This window comes from Lissotriton vulgaris, chromosome 11 (genome assembly GCF_964263255.1).
Source record: "Lissotriton vulgaris chromosome 11, aLisVul1.2, whole genome shotgun sequence".
In the NCBI taxonomy this organism is placed as follows: domain Eukaryota; kingdom Metazoa; phylum Chordata; class Amphibia; order Caudata; family Salamandridae; genus Lissotriton; species Lissotriton vulgaris.
The window spans coordinates 705,420,142-705,440,184 of NC_141699.1; the positions used below are offsets into that span (position 1 = coordinate 705,420,142).

Genomic DNA, 20,043 nt, shown 5'->3' on the forward strand with positions numbered 1-20,043 from the left:
TTGTATTCAGCGCCCCGCAAAGTTCTGGAAGCATACAAAACCACATATTCCTCACCTTTGTCTTCCTGCATTAACATAGAACCCAAACCTGCATTGCTTGCATCCACGCATACTATACATTCTTTACCCAGCTCAAATGGTCTTAAAAAAGGAGCATTATTTACCTCTTGTTTCAATAAATCAAATGCAGATTGTTGATCATTGTTTCATACAAATTTTACATCTTTTTTTTTTAACAAAGCTCCTAGAAGATGTACTTTTGAGGCATAATCCTGGACAAATTTACTGTAAAATTCAGTGAGACCCAAAAATGACACCAATTGTTCTTTACTTAATGGTGCTGGTGCTTTTGATATGCTTTGAATATGATTAAGTTTGGGTTTAATACCCTGAGAGGAAATTTCATGGCCAAGATATTCAATTTTGCTTTGTCTAAATTTGCATTTAGACAATTTTAATGTCAAACCCTTTTCCTGAACACATTTTAAAACTTTTTCAAGGTTCTTATCATGGTCTTCAAAAATTTTCCCATAAATTAGGATATCGTCCTGAAAGGCAATTGCACCCTCACAACCCTCCAACACAGTTTTCATGAGCCTTTGAAAAACAGATGCTGCACTGGCTAAACCGAAAGGCATTCTGCGATATTGAAACATACCCTCAGGTGTAATGAACGGGGTTAAAAATGTTGATTCTTCGTGTAAAACTACTTGATGATATGCACTAGCTAGATCTAGTGTTGAGAATACACATGCACCTGAGAGAGTAGAAATAAGCTCATGAATGAGGTAAAGGATGCCTATCAATCCAGATCTCCTTGTTTAAACTCCGAAGATCAACACATAAACGTAGTTCGCCATTGCTCTTAACCACATCCATGCTACATCAATTCCTACTCTGTGCTGCAGATCCATGATTTCCATTGTTCATGACGAGCTCAGCTCGTCATGAGCACACAAGCAGTGTACTGCATGACGAGCTGAGCTCGTCATGAGCATGGAAGGGGTTAAGGGATAAAACTACTGGAGAAACCCATGGTGACGATTCAACAGGTTCAATAATCTTTTTGTCAACAAGATCGGACAAAATCACTTTCAATTTGTCACAATAAGCCAAAGGTACGTTTCTGACCTTATGTCGAATGGGAATGGTTGATTCTTTAAGAATAATGCGGTGTTTAATATTAACAAAAACTCCCTAGTCATCAGTGAAAATGAAAGAAAATGTGTTCTTCAATTGAACAATAAAATCATTTTCAGGTGGAACTACATATACTGGTGGAGAAGCATTAGGATCAAGTTTAATGCCTAAATCATGTTGATGAGGCCAACATAATATGGATGCGCCTTTGGTAGCAATATACACTTTCCCTCTAGTTGTTCTGTCTTTAAACTTAATATCAGCCCACATGTACCCTTCAAGGTCAATTTTTTTTCCTGAATATCCACCAGGATGTACATCAGGTGGAAACAATTTCGTTGAACCCCAATAGCTGTTGAACAAATTTTTGCCTATAATAGTATACCAAGCACAGGAATCGATAAGCATTGATATTTCTTCCCCATTGATAATAATAATATCAGTAGGAAAACCCTTGCATTCAGAATCTCCAACACATAATAAAGTGTTGATCTTCACATTCTTCATAAGACAATAAATTTACCTTTTGTGAAGACTTAACACATTTTGTTAAAATGACCTGGTCTCTTACACTTTATACATATCTTGTTCCAAGCTGGACAACCTCTGTAGCTTCCTACATGATCGTTGGCTCCACATCTGTAACATATAATTTGGGATTTTTTAACACAGATTTTATTTTCCTTACCAAAAGTCTCTTTTTTTAGGAGGAAATGAAGGTTTCTTATAGTTAGAAACATTTTTAACCAAAGAAACTTCAGGAATTACTACTTTGTTTTTGACTTCCTGGCCTCTGATTTCACTTACAAACAATTCAGATTGTTCAAACCCTTGGCAATGTTTAACACAGCACTGAGAAGACTCAGTACACATCCAAAGACGTTCTTGAATTTTTTTACTTTTTGTGCGCATCATAATCTGATCCCTCAAGACCTGTTCAAAGTTTATAGTTTCAAAAGAACAAGAACCTGCTAAAGTGCGCAAAGCAGCTACATAGTTTTTAATAGATTCATCCTCTTTTTGTACTCTAGAATAAAATGTAAACCTTTCCATGACAGTATTGAGCTTTCTTCCAAATCTAATACTTAATTGCTTTATAACAATTTCAAAAATGTTCAGGTCTCCAGCACCTACATTTTCAATAGGAGGCAAGTTCTCTAATTCTTTAAGTCCTGCACCTCCTAAACAATTCTTTAATAAAGCTAATTTCCTTTTTGGAGAACATCCATCTTCTATAACATCTACGTAGGCTAGAAAAGTTGGATACCAAAGATCCCATCCCATTCCATTTTAGGATCACCATCTATGGGCGAAAAATGTGCGAGTGAAACAATATTATTTGACATTTTTGCGGTACGGAATGAATTATAAATCACAATAAAATTTTAGGATTGAAAGTTACATTTAACATGGAGGAGGAAATAACATTATAATTTTACAAAATAATAAAAGTAGTCACCGAAGTCTGTGATGTGGAAAAGGAGATGTAGATAATATCCAATGTCGGTGAAGTTCAGAAACAAATATTAATTAAATAGTGTTCCAGTACTTCGTTATTGCAACTTCCAAGGAAAAGGAAGAAAACAAAGTAAAAACAAAAGTTACCGATGTAAAATCGTGGCAGTCACCATAGAAACGAATGAGTCTAGAAAATTAAAATGGCCGCTGGAACGCACACGTCAAAACGTACGTAAAGACGTAGTGCATGCAATGACGCTGTCTGGTCGCGTTGTGAAGAGACGCGTGTGATGACACTGTTCTTCGAGAACAAGAAGAAAGAAAACCGAGCGGGTTCCAATGCTTGAGCACGTTCCAATGCTTCGGTAAGTTTTAAACAATGCACTTCAGGGCAGATGAGCAGTATTTGAGTATAAATAAAAATATGTTGAAAAACAGTCTAAATGCAGCTTTACACGCAACAGTAAAAGCGTCTTAGATGGGGCCATAAAATCACTCGTACGTGAAAGAAAAGAAAAACTGGTAAAACGAATATTCAACTCCCGCTGGTGCAATCAAAGCACATAAAGCAAAAAAAACTGCAGCTGGTGCAATCTACACACAAAGGAATAAAAGAGATGAAATACCTCTTATTTTCTTTAGCTGTAAAGGTGAACGCTGTCTCCCAACTTCTTCCATAAAGTTTTGAGAAAAAAAAAATTTATTTTAAAGAAATACGTGGGTTCTTTCTCAGATCTTCTTGATCCCGATCGTCGCCAAATTTATGTTGTAATCCAAATAAGCAGACAAGGTAGCTGGTAGGAAGTTTATTGTAGAGAAACAGCTTAAACAACCACCTCCAGCAGAAGACAGGTTAGAACAGTTACAAAGACCACATAAAGAATGTTACAGCAAGAATGTACCATAACAATTCCAATAGAGAATACTACAATATGCTGGTGCATGCCAGTGTTCTGTGAGCCACTGTCAACACGAGATCCATTTGGAACTTGCATGCAGTCTTCAACTGATCCTAAAGAGAAGTTGAATTCATCAACAGGATTTGTGTGGTTAGTGTAGTGTTACATGGTGTGTTACTCAACACCCTTCTTGCTGGTGAGGTGGTGAGAGTACACCCCATTGTCCCCTCTCGAGGTAGCCAACACTGGCCCTATGGAAGTGGTGCTAGTAACCAGAATGTGGTAGTAACTGGTCAAGAGCTGGTATTTCCTTATTTGTGACAGCATTTTCCATCTACTTTTGAACAATACAAGTGAACCCAGGGCGCAATAAGCGAAGGACCATGTGTGGAAACTTATTTTCAAAGAACAGAGGTCCTTAGTAAAAGAAAAGGAAATTATGACAATAAATATAGACTAAATAGAACTATATTTTTAAGAATGCCCACCCGGACACTTTAATTTCTTGATAGGAATAATATAAGACAAGGGGAATAGAACACAAAGTGCGATGGAAGTGGGACACCAGCCGGTGTCCGACTAACACACTTGGGGAACAAACACAAGGGAAGGAATATTCAGGCAAAAACGGGTTATCTGACAATTAAAAATTACACAATGATAATCCTCAGTATACACATATGCATGTTCAAGTTGTATGTTAACTATGCATTTAGTGCACTTGTCGTCGACGACGTTTCGAACCTCACAAATTATTGGTTCATCCTCAGGACAAAAATGATTGCCTAAAGAGTTAAGAATTAAGCTTGAAACCCCAATCAAGATAAGCTGAAAATCGCTTCGGTAAGAGTAATATTTCCAATGAATTTCTAGGGATAGGATCTACGTAAATTCAAAGAATTCGAGGGGAACGTTGCCCTGGTCCAAGAGTCTGGAGTCAAGAGGGTGCAGGTCCGCGATGGGGGTCCTTGCACAGCGTGAGGCAGCCTTCACGAGGAGAACGTTCCCCTCGAATTCTTTGAATTTACGTAGATCCTATTCCTAGAAATTCATTGGAAATATTACTCTTACCGAAGCGATTTTCAGCTTATCTTGATTGGGGTTTCAAGCTTAATTCTTAACTCTTTAGGCAATCATTTTTGTCCTGAGGATGAACCAATAATTTGTGAGGGTCGAAACGTCGTCAACAAGTGCACTAAATGCATAGTTAACATACAACTTGAACATGCATATGTGTATACTGAGGATTATCATGGTGTAATTTTTAATTGTCAGATAACCCGTTTTTGCCTGAATATTCCTTCCCTTGTGTTTGTTCCCCAAGTGTGTTAGTCGGACACCGGCTGGTGTCCCACTTCCATCGCACTTTGTGTTCTTTTCCCCTTGTCTTATATTATTCCTATCAAGAAATTAAAGTGTCCGGTTGGGCATTCTTAAAAATATAGTTCTATTTAGTCTATATTTATTGTCATAATTTCCTTTTCTTTTACTAAGGACCTCTGTTCATTGAAAATAAGTATTTTCCATCTAGGCACTGTTCAGGTCCGGGGCTAAAAGCATAAAGTCCGAGATCAAAGGTTTTTACAGAATCTATACCCTCTGCTACGTAGGCTCTTCTGGACTGCTGATTTAGGCCCATCTGGGCACTGAGCCCCCAAACCAACTTTTCACTGAAGGCCGAGCCTGCCTTGTCTTCGTGTACTGTGGTGATTTGAACAGAGAAGATGAGTCAATCGCCCTTCCATCACTTAACTCATAGCCTAGCTCCTCCATTTCGTCCTGTCTGTTCTGTCCGAGTCTCAGTTTGTTAGGCTAGGCCCTTCACCTGAATCCTCTACCCTCACTTCCATATTGAGCATTATGACTGGTAAAATTAGTGAGCGCCATTCAGTAACTGTGCGGTACTTGCCTGACTTTGCATCAGAACCAGCCCTGTTGTGAGGTCGCCTGGCACCAGAGGTGCAAGTTGTTTGTGACACCACCATACACTGTACTCATCCACATGCTTCAGAAGCAGGACTTGGCAACAGTGTCCAGCACAGAAAGTGGAATTGCAGGTGTTAATTTCATTATCAGCAGTCTGGCAGAGCAAATTCTGTTTGAGATTTTGGCCTCCATGGTGGAAGGATCTCATTAATGTGATCTTTCCAACCATGAGCAGCTAGAAGAGATGCCATGTCCTTAGCCTCCTGTAGTATTTTCCTCCATGTTATCCTTGATACTTTCAGATCCTTTGAATGTGGAAATTAAAGGCATTTAATTACCTGCAGCCATTGCTCTAAGTCTTGGGGCATTTCCTGATTGTTATGTAGTTCCTTCTGTCTCTGGTACAGCTGCCAACAATGTAGGATCACCCCACACCACAAGTCCTCCTTAGTCATCCTGCACCACTCACCCAGGTCCGTTTCTTGTTTCAACTTTGGTTTAGTCACACCTTCCTGCCCCATGGGATTAAAAGTTTCACACGTCCTAGCTGCTTGTCCTCACTGCAGGAGGGCTCCTGGCGTAGTTGGACACCTGTCAAGAGAAGGGTACTTAAGGTCATGCCCAAATTACTGTTTGCCACTGTGGCGGTATTGAAAACCGCTCCACCTAGGCATCCCAATAACCCTGCGAACTAGGGTTAGTCATTGTTATAAAAGCAACAGTTGTTCTTTTAGGATACATTCAAAGAGTAAAACGGCATACATTTCCACCCTTCAGAATTAATCAGTAGAGCTAATATACTGTTCAAAATACAGCTGCTAGTTCACCTCTTTGTATAATTTGAAGGTCAGATATACACTTAATTTAGTTGGGGTGCCACTAATGAAAGTGGTGGTGCTGTGCTTGTGATAATGAAGTAAAATAATGAGAAAAGCAATTCAGTGGCTGCTGTTTGTTTATGATGAGCAACAGGAGGGTCGATGCTAGTCCCTTTCCAAACGGCACCTCACTTTGAGGGACGCAGGCCAAAACTGAAATGTGTTGATCTATCAACACCTCCCAAGCGATTTGAGGGCGTCCTCATTAGGATATATAAAATTGAAGTGGTAGCAACCCTGGGAAAAAAGAATTGGATAATTCTAGAAAGTACAGGAGGCGAGTGGAAAATAGGGGGAAGGTTGTATTGATAATGGAGGACTCTTGCATAGTTTTAATAGATAAGGAAATGTGCCGATATTTGCAAAGGTCATTTGCTAAACGCATTGAAATGCATCTAGAGAAAAGGAGAGAACCAATCTCCGTGCCCGAAGGAAAATATGGGAAAACACTGTTCTAAAGTGAGGTCAATCAGGTGCACTTGATGTGTAGTGGGAAGGAGATTATTCACATGTCATTATCTTTAAAAACATTTATTAGATGTCCTCTTCACTGAAGCTTGGAAAACCCCCATTTTATCACGGTACCAAGAGTCAGTACATAATGCAAGTTTAAAGCCTGGAGAGAACTTGGAAAATATGTTTGACAGGCTTAAGGGAAAAGGTCTGAAAGGTTGGCGAGCAAGACCAATTAGCTGTCTTGAAGATGTCTTCCAGATTTTAGTCAGCAAAGAATGTCTTTGAAACCATAGCTGTACAAGTGGAGTGGGCTCCAAAAGGGAGGTGGCAATGCCTAAGGCGGACGCTGTTTCCTTGATTCAGTGATCCAAGGTAATACACAAAACTGGCTTGTAGTATTAAAGGAAAAAAGAAGGTCGGAGGCGTGGCGATGGGAATTGCCAGAGATATACTCCTGAGATGGGAAACTCCAAAAAGAGTTGAAAGATCCATAAAATAAGGGTAAAGCATAAATGAAAAGGACGCCTTGGTATATGCTGAAATGCATAACATTGGTCCATCAGATGAAAAATTGAGCCCCGAAAGGGAGAGTACTTTAACATCAGAGACCCTTCTGCATGTAATCAGACATAGCAAGGATGCCAGCTTGAATGAAATCTTTCAGAAAGAGAACAGAATTGGGAAATTGGGTGGAAAGGTGAGAACACGACTTGTTGTATGGCACAGTGTCATATGAATATTGTCTGTTAGGTTTGACTTTAACCAAAAACATTATCACCCTTTTTCAATTGAACTTTGTGTAAGCACGATCAGGAAGAACACAGAAGAGAGGTGACTCCGAGAATGGGTAAAAAAAAAAAGGTGACTTGGCCAAACCGTGGAAAAGCAAGCTCGGAGGACACCCCTTGCCCTAAACCCCTACATAAACTTGAAGAGAGTAAGCTCAGTAAAGCGTCCCGAAAGAGGGAGAAACCTAAATGCGAACAGATGTGTGGGATCTGAGATGAGGAGAAAATGCATGAGAGGCTGTTAAATGGAGGGATCCACACCGAATATGATAAAAAAAGAGAAAATCCTCCGATTGTTTTCTTTATGTGTAAAATAGCACCAGGCTTCAGTTCTATTATGGCACTCAGAAATTGCGTCTTCTCAAGCTTCCTAAAATCAGTTTGACTTTATTTATTTTCTTGACATTACCAAATAATTGCACCTCTTCTGCCAACTATTTCCCTCGCTCCGTTTTTGGACTGTGCCAGTAAGTGAAACAACTGGATACAATTGAAGGCTTTTAAGTCTCTTCAGCGGCAGGGAAGAGTTAGAGCAGGAAACGAGTGCATCCTAGGTGGTAAAGCAGTATGATTTGATATGAAAGGTTAATGTAGGCATTTGCTTTCTGTTTTAGTAAAGCAGGTTCGGTATTTCTCTTTGGGTACAATTGCAATGAAAGTATCAAGAATACCTCACACCATGTGCACATTTCAGTATGTTTAGCATCACAAGCACATCGCACTGTATAGCAGTCTCGGTTTATTTACTATCACTTCCGAAATCCATAACCTTTTCTTCTGATCACTTTATTATTTTGATACAAAAACTTCAAGGCATGATTGAACAAAATGGCACTTAAATGCCAAGTGCCAGTTAAACCTTTGACTGAACTAAGGAAGAAAAAACTGAACGCATTTTAGAACATTTCTATCCTACTTCTGCACCTGGTAGTAGCACTCTTAAATGTCACTAGTACAAATAGATTAAAGCTGTGGCAGTGAGTGACGATGTTTAATACAGTTTGTCTAACAGAGTGAGCCAATGCTGGCAAATTCTAAGGACTGTTATCTCATTTATATACTGAAAACCCATTTGCCCAAGTATATGTTGATGTCACAAAGAAGCTTCCGTCATAGGTCTGTCAGGCAGTGGTGGTTCCTATATTCTCATTGGCTCTGCAAAATGTGATGTAATAGAGCCATTGCTACAAGGCAACACGGGTAACCATGGCAATGTGCAAGTGAAGCAACATCAACAGTCAAAAGAATGCATAGACGAGACAAAGAGCTTTCTGTGGACAGCAAGCAACATTGGTATGCTGTATGTTTTTTGGCCCTGCCTATGTATGGTTTAACAAACACTGAACTAAGCATTCCAGGTTACCACATCAATGCTCAAGAATGGCAGCTGAGCGAGTCAGAACGGCACAAAGATAGGCCAGCCAAAGAAGAAAGAAAATGACACTTGTCAGTGCAAAGAAGTCAGGTAAGGAAATATGGAAGAGTGATGTTGAGCACACCTTGCTCAATATAAAGATGTAGGGTCATTCATAGCAGAGGGTGCCTATTGTATATAAAATAAAGCTTCTTGGAGACTTCATGTAGGTAAGTAAGTGGGTTTAATTAAGAGCAGAGATAAACGCTACATCTCTCCAGCTGACCAGACTCCCACTGGCAAGTTTGGAATCTCACAGCCTTGATGACATGGGAGAGAACATTAATACGTTCTACATAGAATAGCAAAAGGTGAACACAAAGAAAGGGCTAATTAGAACAGAACAGAGGATAACATTTACAACAGTGCCCCTCACTGACGTTTTCGGGGGAAGGGAGGGAGTTGGGGTAAGGGAGAATCATCAGCGAACAGTTTCAACCACATAGGGATAGAAAAACCAATCGCATGAGTTGTAGGTGCAAGCACCAGCATCATTACTTGAAAGCCAGATGCAGGAGGAGAAGTCTTCTTTAGAGTCATCAGTTACATTCTTTTCCACTTCTCCAATTGATACCTTGGGTTTGGACTCAGTAGTGTGATATTTACTGGAGGGGTGTACCTGTGGACAGTGACCTATTTAGCCTTAGGAAGGCATTGCATAAGTCATTAACAGGGAGCTTTACGGAGAGCCCTAGAGGTTCCGGGACCTCAGAGGTACGAGGGGTTTCAGAGGACGAACAACACCAAAGTGATTCCATCTATTCAGTACCTTATATAGGGCAGACTCTGATTGTGAACTTGAGTTATTAGTCGCCTTCCGGAGCTTTCGCCAAAGCCCTGGGGAAGTGGAGATGGAGAGGAGTCATCATTGTTTGTTTCCTCTTAGGCCTTCATGCTGAGATGTGCCTCATAGGGCTGAGGAGTATGCAGTGCAAGCCAATCTGCTATTCACCCCCTGAAGTAAGGAAGCACTGGAGCAATTGAAGGTAACACAATTGTTCTTTATTCCGAAATAATACAGCACCCACGACCAGATGCTCCCGTCCGCGCACCAGGATTGCTGACAACTGATTAACGTTGTCAGAACCCTGAAACACGCAGTGCCACGCCCGATCGTGGAATCACTTTCAAAAGAACATATCCAAGCTCGAGGCATCCTGGAGCCGGGGTGAACTCAGAGTATGCCCAGTCCCCGCAAAAAGCTACCCACTACCACTTCTCCCTCTCCCCAAGGAACAACGAGGAAAGACAATAACACAAAACAAAGAACCTTGAGAAAGGAAAATGCAATGGCTATTAATGAAAATGAATCAAACAAAATTGTCATAAAATACAAAATCATGACAAAATGTAATCATTTAACTTGGAAGGTAATTTTCTGCAACAAACTCCCAATTCTGGTGGTAAGGAGTAGGTGTCAGTAGTGGATACAAGAGGACCAGGGGCAGATGCACATACCGGACTGGAATGTGCAATTGGACACGAAAATGTGGAAGGACTTTCAACATCGAATGCAGGATCGTGTAACCAATAAGACCAATCTGAATGCTCAAATTCCTGTTTGGTTAATTTAAGTAAGGAACTGGCCTGTGATTCAGAAAGGTGTACCAGCTATCTCTTGTTCCACCATCCCTTATGTCCAAGTAAGGCTGAGCCTCTGCTGACACCGATGACTTGCACCGGTGGGGAAAATTTTGATAAACCCTTTGACACTGTTTTGGGATTTTTAGTGAGAACCCAATCACCAACCCCCAATTCCAGAGTGTTGACATTTTTTGCAGAATCATGCACAGACTTCATAAGATTTTGTTTTTGTAAAACTCCAGATGCCAAGTCTGTATTCCCATGAATGCTCTTGCTGTTCCTATTAGTTAACCAATTAGGACACAAACTAGTGTGAGCAGTTCTTGGGAAACACCTGTGGTACAATGAGGAGAAATATTATAAGACCACAGCTTGGTTTCGAGAAAATCTTGTACATCTTGATGAGAGGAAAGAGTTGTTTGAATGGAATCCTTGTCTAAACGGTTTGCCCTTTCTACCAAACCATTGGAGTGGGTGAATATAGTGCAACCTTAAAATGCTTGACATCACACTCAGTTAGGAATGAACTGAACTTTTGGGAAATAAAATGGGTGCCATTGTCTGTAACTATAACACCACCCCTACTTTTTTCTTATTGTTTATATCGGTTTTTTAATGATACCTCTTAAATGAGCCAGGTGGAATAATTGAAGGCTCTATGTAGCAAAGACTCTCACCCCCCAAAATATATGCTAGGCACATACACCACACACTCTTTTCACCCTCTCCCCCTGATTCTTTTTTTGTTCATGCGAGGTGGATTGCGTGGCTGAGAAGTGCTAAGAATAATCCTTGCTACCTCCTAAAAGTAGGTGAAATGCAGGCCCGAAGTGGGAGACACGAACGAAGTATGACATGGGTGGAGAAACAAAGTAACTGCTCCTAGAAATTGTTAGGTAGTGTGTACACATGGACGCATGACGTCAGTCATAACTTCTGACAATGGGCGTCTGTACAGAGGTTGAAAGGATGCCTGAGGCAGAGCACAAAGGAACCGGTCAGTGACGACTTAACTCACTAACTTGAGACCAATGTAGAGGCGTGGGCAGCATGGGAAAAAGGTGTGCTTAGCTTGCTTCAGGGCGGATAAAACTCTGTGTGCAGTACTGCGCATGGGAGCCGGAGGGACTGAATAGAGTGTGATGCCCCGGTTACTTACCGGTAATCTTCATTACTCCGAGTATAGTCTTCCTCGCCACATGACTTACATAGTGAGCTTCAGCTCCACGACAGAACCCTCCAAAGTAAAAAAAAGCCTCCCGCCCCTCCCAACATGGCCGACCAGTCACCCCTGACCTCTATAAGAGGCGGGCCGGCCCAACCAACAGCCTGAACCACCAAGCAAACAATGAAGCCGATAGCCAGACAGGGAGGGGGGGAGGGAACTCATGTGGCGAGGAAGACTATACTCGGAGTAATGAAGATTACCGGTAAGTAACCGGGGCATTACCTCCTCGTTAGTCTTCCTCGCCACATGACTTACATAGTGAGAAAATACCCAAGCCAACAAGGCTCCATTGACCACCATAAGAACAACACCACACGGTGATGCAGATAAACCAACACCAGGTTTAATTAGAATAATGAAAAGAAAACAGGAATAACAGGAAACCTGAATCAAGACAGAAAGAAAAGGCCATCAAGGAGCCACAGCTCCCGCACTCAGAACGGCCCCAGAGAAGTCCCCAGGGACAGCCAAGACAACGCGATAGTGTTCCACGAACATGTTGGGGGACGAGCACGTCGCCGCCCGACAAACAACCTCAGTGGAGACACCCTTGAAGGAGGCCCAGGACACAGACACACTCCGAGTGGGCTGACCCCGGGCCCCCGCCGGCACCGCTGAACCCAGTGAAGCACAGGAAAGGACGATAGCCCGTTTCAGCCAGCAACACAATGTGGCCAGAACGAACTGGACCGAAAGTCACGAACAGGCTATCACACTGGGAAAGGGAAGACGTGCGCCCAAGAGAAGTCAAAACAGCACGCCGGACATCCAGCAAGGATAAGGAAGGATCCGTGTCGGGAGGGAAGGGCGGTAAAGACACCACCCGAGCCCGGGTCACCAGGGAAGGAACCCCGGGAAGGAAACTGGGGACATGCCGGAGAAACAACCTGTCCGGCAAAACCCGCAAGAAGGGAGGGGAGCGGAGGAACGACCCCCGCTCGCCCATTCGCCCAGCAGACACCACTGCCACCAGGAAAAAAACCACCGTAAAGGTGAGGAACCGCAAAGCCACCGAGGCCAGGGGCTCACAGGGCGGACCCTGAAGTGCTCGCAGAACGAGAGGGAGATCCCGAGGGGGAGACAGGCCGAGCGTCCGAGGGCGACGGAGAAAACAACTCCGGAGCCAAGCGAGCCACCAGGGAATCCAGCCCGTCAAAAACCGGACTGCGGAAGGCCCGCAAGGCAGCCCACTGGGCCCTCAGGAAAGAAGGGGCCAAGCCCAAGGAAAACCCCTCAGCCAGGAAATCCAAGACCCGCAAGAGGTCCATGGTGGCAGGGTCAGCACCATGCCGACCGCACCAACGCGAGAAACAAGCCCAGTGCCGGGCATAGGAAGAGAATGTGGAAGACCTGCGGGAGCCCAGCAGCAAAACCACAACCCCAGAAGAACAACCCCGAGCAAGCAGCGACATCCGCTCAAGAACCAGGCCTGCAGAAGGAGCCAGGCCTGCAGATAGAGCCGGCACAACACCGACTCCGGGAGCAGGGGTCCCAACAACGGAACGGGAAGATCCGGGATCGGCCAGTAGGCCTGAACTGCCAGCTCGCAAACGAGAGGGAACCAGGGGCGGCGGACCCAGCCGGGAACCACCAGAAGCACCCTGGCTCTGTCCAAGCGAATCTTGCAGATGACCCGTGGAACCAGTGGGAACGGGGGAAAAGCGTACCGCAGACCGGAAGGCCAAGCGAATGACAGGGCATCCACCCGCCATACCCCCGGACCCGGGAGGAGAGAGTAGAACCTGGGCAGGAGGGCCGAGTCCCCGTCCGCGAACAGATCCACCAGAGGCAGACCGAGCCGAGGCACCAGGCGCCGAAACACCACCGGGGTCAGGGCGAGACAAGGCAACGAAGGGAAGATCCGACACAGTCGATCCGCCTCCACACAGTCGGACCCCGGGGGAAAGACAGCCCGAAGGGACAGGACCGACGACCCCGCCCAAGAAAACAACCCCCGAGTATGAAAACAAAGGGAGCGAACCATGCACCCCCCGAAGGCTGACACCGCTCCTCACCACCAGGTCGACTGACCCGACCAAGACATGGGGACCCCGAAGCAAAGGAGCAAAAGACGGCAGGCCAGGAGGACTGCCAGCAACTCCCGAAGCACGAGGAGCTGCGTGACTGTAGGAGATCCCAATGACCCCCAAACGACCCGGCGCCAAAGGACGCCCCCCCCCTGAACAAAGCAGAGGGGAGGACCGGGTCCAGGCACACGACCCCCGAAGGAGGACAAGCCCGAGACGGGAACCAAAGGGATCACCGCACATAGAGCAGGGAGCCGATGGAGGGGAGTCACCGCCTGACATGAAGCCTCACCCATGAAAAAGACGAGGCCGAGATGCATCACACGTCCAGACAGGGAACCCCAAGACCCCCTCCCGGCGAAGAACCACCACCAGGCGGGCCAGGAGAACAGACCACACCCACGGGCCAGAAGGCAAGCCCAACGGAAGCACCCGCAACCGAGAGTGGGAACCCCCACTCGCAGTCCGGCCTCCCAGGCCAACCCAAGGTCCCAGAAAAACCTTCAGTTTAGACAAGGGAAGGTGAGAAGGCGGGACCCCGTGGAATGTCCGCAAGACAAGCAAGACCGGACACCGGCCAGCAAGCCCGAAGAGCCCAAGAACCGAGACAGCCACGTCCCAAGACGGGACGTAACGGCGGCGACAGCCCCCCCCCCCCCCCAGGGAACCCCCTGGAGTGGGATGGCCGAAAGCCAGGATCTAGGTTCGAAAAAGGGAGCGGCAGCACCAGTACGAGACCGGGAATAGCCCAAACTCTGGCCCGGAAGCCAAACCTGAACGCACCTCGTGAAGACCGACACCCTGTAATCAGGGAGGAATGGCCGAAGGACCCCACCCATGCAAGGGCGGGACGCCCTCACCCACAGGCGGACGAGGAGACCGAAGGTAGGCCGCGCCCAGGGGAGCGGGCCCCAAATGAAAGGACAGGAGACAGCCAGAATAGGCCACCCGCAGAAAACTGTCACCGCCGACAAGGACGCAGCCAGACCAGACGGGCGAGCCAGCCTCACGGCCACGAGCGGGAAAGGTGACTAACCCACCACCACAACGCCCATCACAACGGACGCAGGCAGAGGAAGGGAGTCCGGAGACCTGCGTAGAGAACGCACCCAGAGAAACCCCGGGAACAACCACCGCCGCCGGAGGAGGGAAAAGCAAGCCATAACATGGAACGAATCACGAATTTGCGTGACATCCCAGCGCAGGGGCCATGCTAAACTCCCCTGTAGCGTAAATTGATACAAGAATAGCGCACTACTTACCCGCAAGGGTCTCAAGGCGCTCGTACGAAAGCTGCTGCGGAACCCATCCAGGCTAACCCCCTGAGGCGTCCACCCCCGGACACCCCCAAGGTGGAGGCCAGGCATCCTAAGCATTGTGGAGAAAAAGCAAGCTATTGCCCAGAGAAGCAGAGTGGGACTCCACGAATGGAATAAGCACCGAGGCGAGAATTACCAGGTCCGTGGACTAATCCGAACCCAAGACCCGCCGAGGCGGGGAACCGAACCCAGGTCCCGGGCCAGACCACTGCCCCAGGATCTGTTGCTCCAACCAGTGGGCCACACTCCCCCCCCCCCCCCCCCCCCCCCCCTGGGGCCACCGAGAGGGAGACGAGGCGAGGAGGGGTCAGGGCACCCCGCCTCGCAAGGACCCCTAGAAGGGATAGCGCATCAAAACAGGGAGACCCCGCAGACGGCGACAGAAGGGGGGACATAACCCCCGCCTCCCTGAGGAGACCAGAAGGCACAGCAACACAGCAGCGCAAACTCACATGAGTCCGGCGCATCCTGACGGCCCAGGGCCGACTACACAGCCCACCTCCCCACAGGAGGAAAACACGGGCCCCCAGGGTGCCAGAAAAAGGACTACAGAGAAAAGTGAACTGTCTCCCCGCCGTTCCGCGCACCAATAGGACGCGCCAAGCACCTCCGAGCCGAAACAAAAAACATTAGTGAACTGGTAAATGAAAACCAACAGTCCCCATGCGATCACCAAAACGAAAAATGCCCTCACCGAGGATCGAACACCGGACCCTCTGAGTAAGAGACAGACGCGCAGCCAACTACCCAAGCATGCCGCGTCCAAATCGCAGCGCCAGCAGGAGAATGCCACGCAAGACCGATGAAGGAAACATCGGCCGCACCTGGTGGCAACCAAACCCCGCCCCCGAGAGGCGGGAGGCGCCCGGAGCCAACTCCAGCGCGGCAAACCGCCGCGGCCCGTAGGGGATTCACGAAGGGAGGCGGCAGCGACCAGCGCCGCGTAACCGAGACCCAGGCCGGCAGGAGAGGAGCACCCGGACCCGGCCAGTGTAGCCGAGGAGCAGAAAAACGAGGTAGGACCGAGCCCGCCTCCAGACCGGTACGCGCTGCACGCCGAGGCTCACCACCCCGGCCAGGCTCAGTGCAAGTACCGCCTGTAGGAGCGTTGCGTTATAGAATACGCCACACATTGAATGGTATCAGGAGACGGTAAAAAGCAGACCCTAAGAAGCACTTAGTAAGTTAGGCTGTATGGATTAAGGAACCCAACCTAGCACGTTGTTTCCTTGCACGTAGTGCACACTGAAGCGTCCCATGGGCAAAGGCATGTGAATGAACCCCCACCCGTAAACGGGTGTAGCACAACACACCTAATTCTACAAGCAAACCATTCGGGACCAAATATGCACGGCAATCACCATTACTCAGGAGACGCCCGTACAGCCAGTGAAAACCGGGAATAACCCGGGACCATCACACATGCGTCCAGCGTAATGAAAGCAACCGGAGCCCCAGCACACACACCGGAGAACCTCCAGCGCCGGACCCGAAGCCCACAACAGGCAAGGGCCCTGCAGTCACGACCGGGGGAGGCACGGGAATGCACAAACACCCCACACCCCCGGCCGCCCCCCCCCCCCCCCCCCCCCCCCTGTAAACCCTGGGCACGCTATAGCAGCACCTAACCGGCCCCACAGGCCCGGGGGAAGGAAGAGGGGGGGGGGATTTTCAGTCATAAGGCACCAGGGACCGCTAAAGCAGGATCTTCAACCCTAAAACCCATGGGCCAGCTCACGCCGGCCCATCTTACCTGTACAGCTCCTCTGGAGAGAATCGCGCAGAACAAAAAAAACAGGCTGTTGGTTGGGCCGGCCCGCCTCTTATAGAGGTCAGGGGTGACTGGTCGGCCATGTTGGGAGGGGCGGGAGGCTTTTTTTACTTTGGAGGGTTCTGTCGTGGAGCTGAAGCTCACTATGTAAGTCATGTGGCGAGGAAGACTAACGAGGAGGTAATGAGCTCTAAAGTTGGTGAAATAAAAATGCTTCTTGCAAGTCATGAAAACTTTAAAAGCCTTCAAAATTCTGTAACTGAGTTAGAAAGGAACGTTATAAGCCGGGGAAAACAGGATAAGCTGGGTAGAGAAAATAAAATAGTAAATGGATAGATATTAAGCTTAGCCACATCATTGGTGAAGGACAAATAAAGAGATGTAGTGAACACTTATCTTTTACCAGGAACCGGAATAAACAAGCATTAGTGGAGCCAATAGGTCTAGCCTACGCGAGGTACTGGCTTCTCCACTTTATTTTATCCGTGTTGTATGGTATCGTGCTTTCCAAGTTATAGCACTTTTTCTTTATTTTGGCTGTTGGGGGACACCATAGAGTTGGTATCCTTGCATCTGCGTATCCATAGCTACACAAGGTACAGTGATTCTATAATACCTCATGACTATTCTGGAACGGCATGAGTTACCTGCTTGACTTCTTGGTATGAAGATGTATCTACCTGTACCTGCTTGTCAATAAACTATCTTTCCACAATTTCTCTTGAGGCAGTTGAGAAGTTGGCCTGGTATATGATGTCCACTATTCTAGTGGGCACCTTGCACCAGTGCAAACAACCCTTATTGTGATGGTTGTAAAGTCAACCTTATAGACCAGCTATCCTAGTTGTAGCATGGACAAAGCAGTATTAGGCTAAAACTTCAGAGAGCATGTGAAGCCAGCTGTTTTACCAATAATTGTCCCTTGAATATCAAATGAAAGGACACCACACAAGGTATATATCAAATATATATGTATTTATTACTAACACAACCCCTCTGCACTCTGTATGAGGTCAGAGTTCGAGATACAGCACAATTTACTCAATAAGCATACTATAAGTTGCACAAATACAATTCTGCCCTAGGGGCCTCACAAACCATATACTAAGTAAGTGGTATAAGAACCACTTCAGGAAAGGTGAGTAGGCCTAGGGCCTAGGAAATCGCTGGGGCTACACTGGACAACCAAAGGTTAGGAAGTAAACCGCGGTGGACACGACGCCACGAAGCCAGCTGTCAGACCGAATACAATATGTTGGACTTATAAAAATCCAGCGCACTACAGACTACTCACCATCAAAAGATTATGATATATATATATCCGGAGAGTCTCTATTCCAAAATTCACAAGCACAGTAGTGACACAGAATTGCACCAAATGCACCAAGGAAGTGACTTATGTAAATAGTTATCATAAGAAGAACCAGTAAAATCCTCGTTCAAATATACCGAGAAATCCAGACAGCGATTTATCCGCAATGAAGAAGTCCTTGTTGGACGAAACGCGTAGGCACCGGCTACAGTTTTGTTTTTATGAAGAAAGAATTCCGATTTTTGAATCAAATAAAGAATTTATCACTCGTCCACTGAAGACTCATCATTTACCGGGACTCACTGAATGGAATACTGTGATATAACATTGTTCATTATAAATTGTTATGATTATGTTGATTAGTAATAGATCACTTTCACTTTGTTAAAGAGAGCTGGACATTTTTTGAATTATGATTGTTTGAGACTTGTTAGTCTTAGGGAGATCGAGGGGTTTTGGATCTCCAGTCCCTAAGACCTAAAATGTTCAGATATAAACTTGACACTAGTGGATAAGTGCAATTGTCTATAGCCCCAAACCCCCCTGTGCTCAGTGTGTATTAAAAAAAAGGTTAGGAAGTAGGAGTCCCACAGGATGCATGTGCAGTGTCTAAACACACACGCGAGTTACCATAGAGTTTCAATGGGAACGTAAAAGTTACAAAGTAGTAGATTTCAGACACTTCCGGGTGGACTACAGGAAAACCCTGTTAAACTAGGACACTTGGATAGTTATTACCCACGGGAGCACTGGAGTACTCGAGTTACCTCACCCAGGGAAGCCGGGTGCATAGGTGTTCTTTCGTGTCTGGTTTCGTAGATGAAACCTATGGAGATCTGCAAGAAAGTGCTGCAAGCGACCAGGAGGAAAGTGTCCAGATGGATCCAAGGGTGGATCGGAGCAGTGAAGAACCTGAAATCAGAGGGGACAGAGTCTGGGTCACTAGCCAGTGACCAGGAAGGAACCAGGCGATGTTGAGATGCAATCAGGTGAAGAGGTGCAGCTTGTCTCCGCAGTCACGAGATCCAGGAGGCGTCGACGACCACCAGGAGCTGGAGTCGAGCTGTCCCACGACGGATCTAGCTGTTGGCGGTGTCGGTATCTGGATTGGACCCAACAAACCTTGGCAAATGCAATCCAGGCAGGATTAGAAGATTGGCTTCTGTTCAGACCAGCAAGGTCTGTGGCGCTTCTCCTTTGCAGGGAAGCAGGAGCAAGCCCGCAGCAACCAGGCAAGCAGTGTTTCAAAAGGATGTCTTCAGAGGGGCCACTAGCCAACGGGCTAGCAACCGCGAAGGCGCATTGAGCTGAAATGCAGGCGCAGGCCCCACGCGGCACTCGTGCGTGTGGAGGGCTTTGCTTCGGTGCAAATGCTGCTCAGGCCTGGGGCTTCTCAAACCCCAATGCACAACTTCAAGGTGGCCTCAGAAGCTGCACAGGTAGCAAAAAGCAGGTACTACAGGATGTCCGGTCCCTAGTCTCTCGTGTCCGCCACGGGTCTCAGCTTTGCTGTGGATGCGGGTCGGAGTCAGAGAAGTCTGGAAGTCCAGATTCAGCATCGCTCAGTCTTCGGGTTCTGGAGGGAGCATCGACAAAGCAAACCGGCAAGTTACTGATGGTGCCTGTTTGCACAGTGTGGTCACTCCTTGACCACAAGGGAGATGTCTTCAGTCTTCCAGTCAAAATGGAACGTCGAAGGTCCAAGAATTTGTTTCAGAGTTTCTTTCCAGGATAATCTAATGTCTCTAGACACAGCTCGTAACTTTATACCAAACTAAGGCGCTGGATTACCTGCTAGGTCACTCCTATGGGTGGAACCTGAGAAGGGGGTGGTTACACCCCT

The 20,043-nt window shown here is 46.6% G+C and overlaps 1 protein-coding gene and 1 pseudogene across 1 annotated transcript in view; one reads left to right on the forward strand and one right to left on the reverse strand.

Annotated features, from left to right (window-relative positions):
* PIK3CB (phosphatidylinositol-4,5-bisphosphate 3-kinase catalytic subunit beta) overlaps positions 1-20,043 on the forward strand; it is a 1,054,351-nt gene that overhangs the window by 539,629 nt on the left and 494,679 nt on the right. The gene's annotated exons all lie outside the window — the stretch shown is intronic.
* On the reverse strand, positions 14,959-15,057 carry LOC147683349 (U6 spliceosomal RNA; annotated as a pseudogene).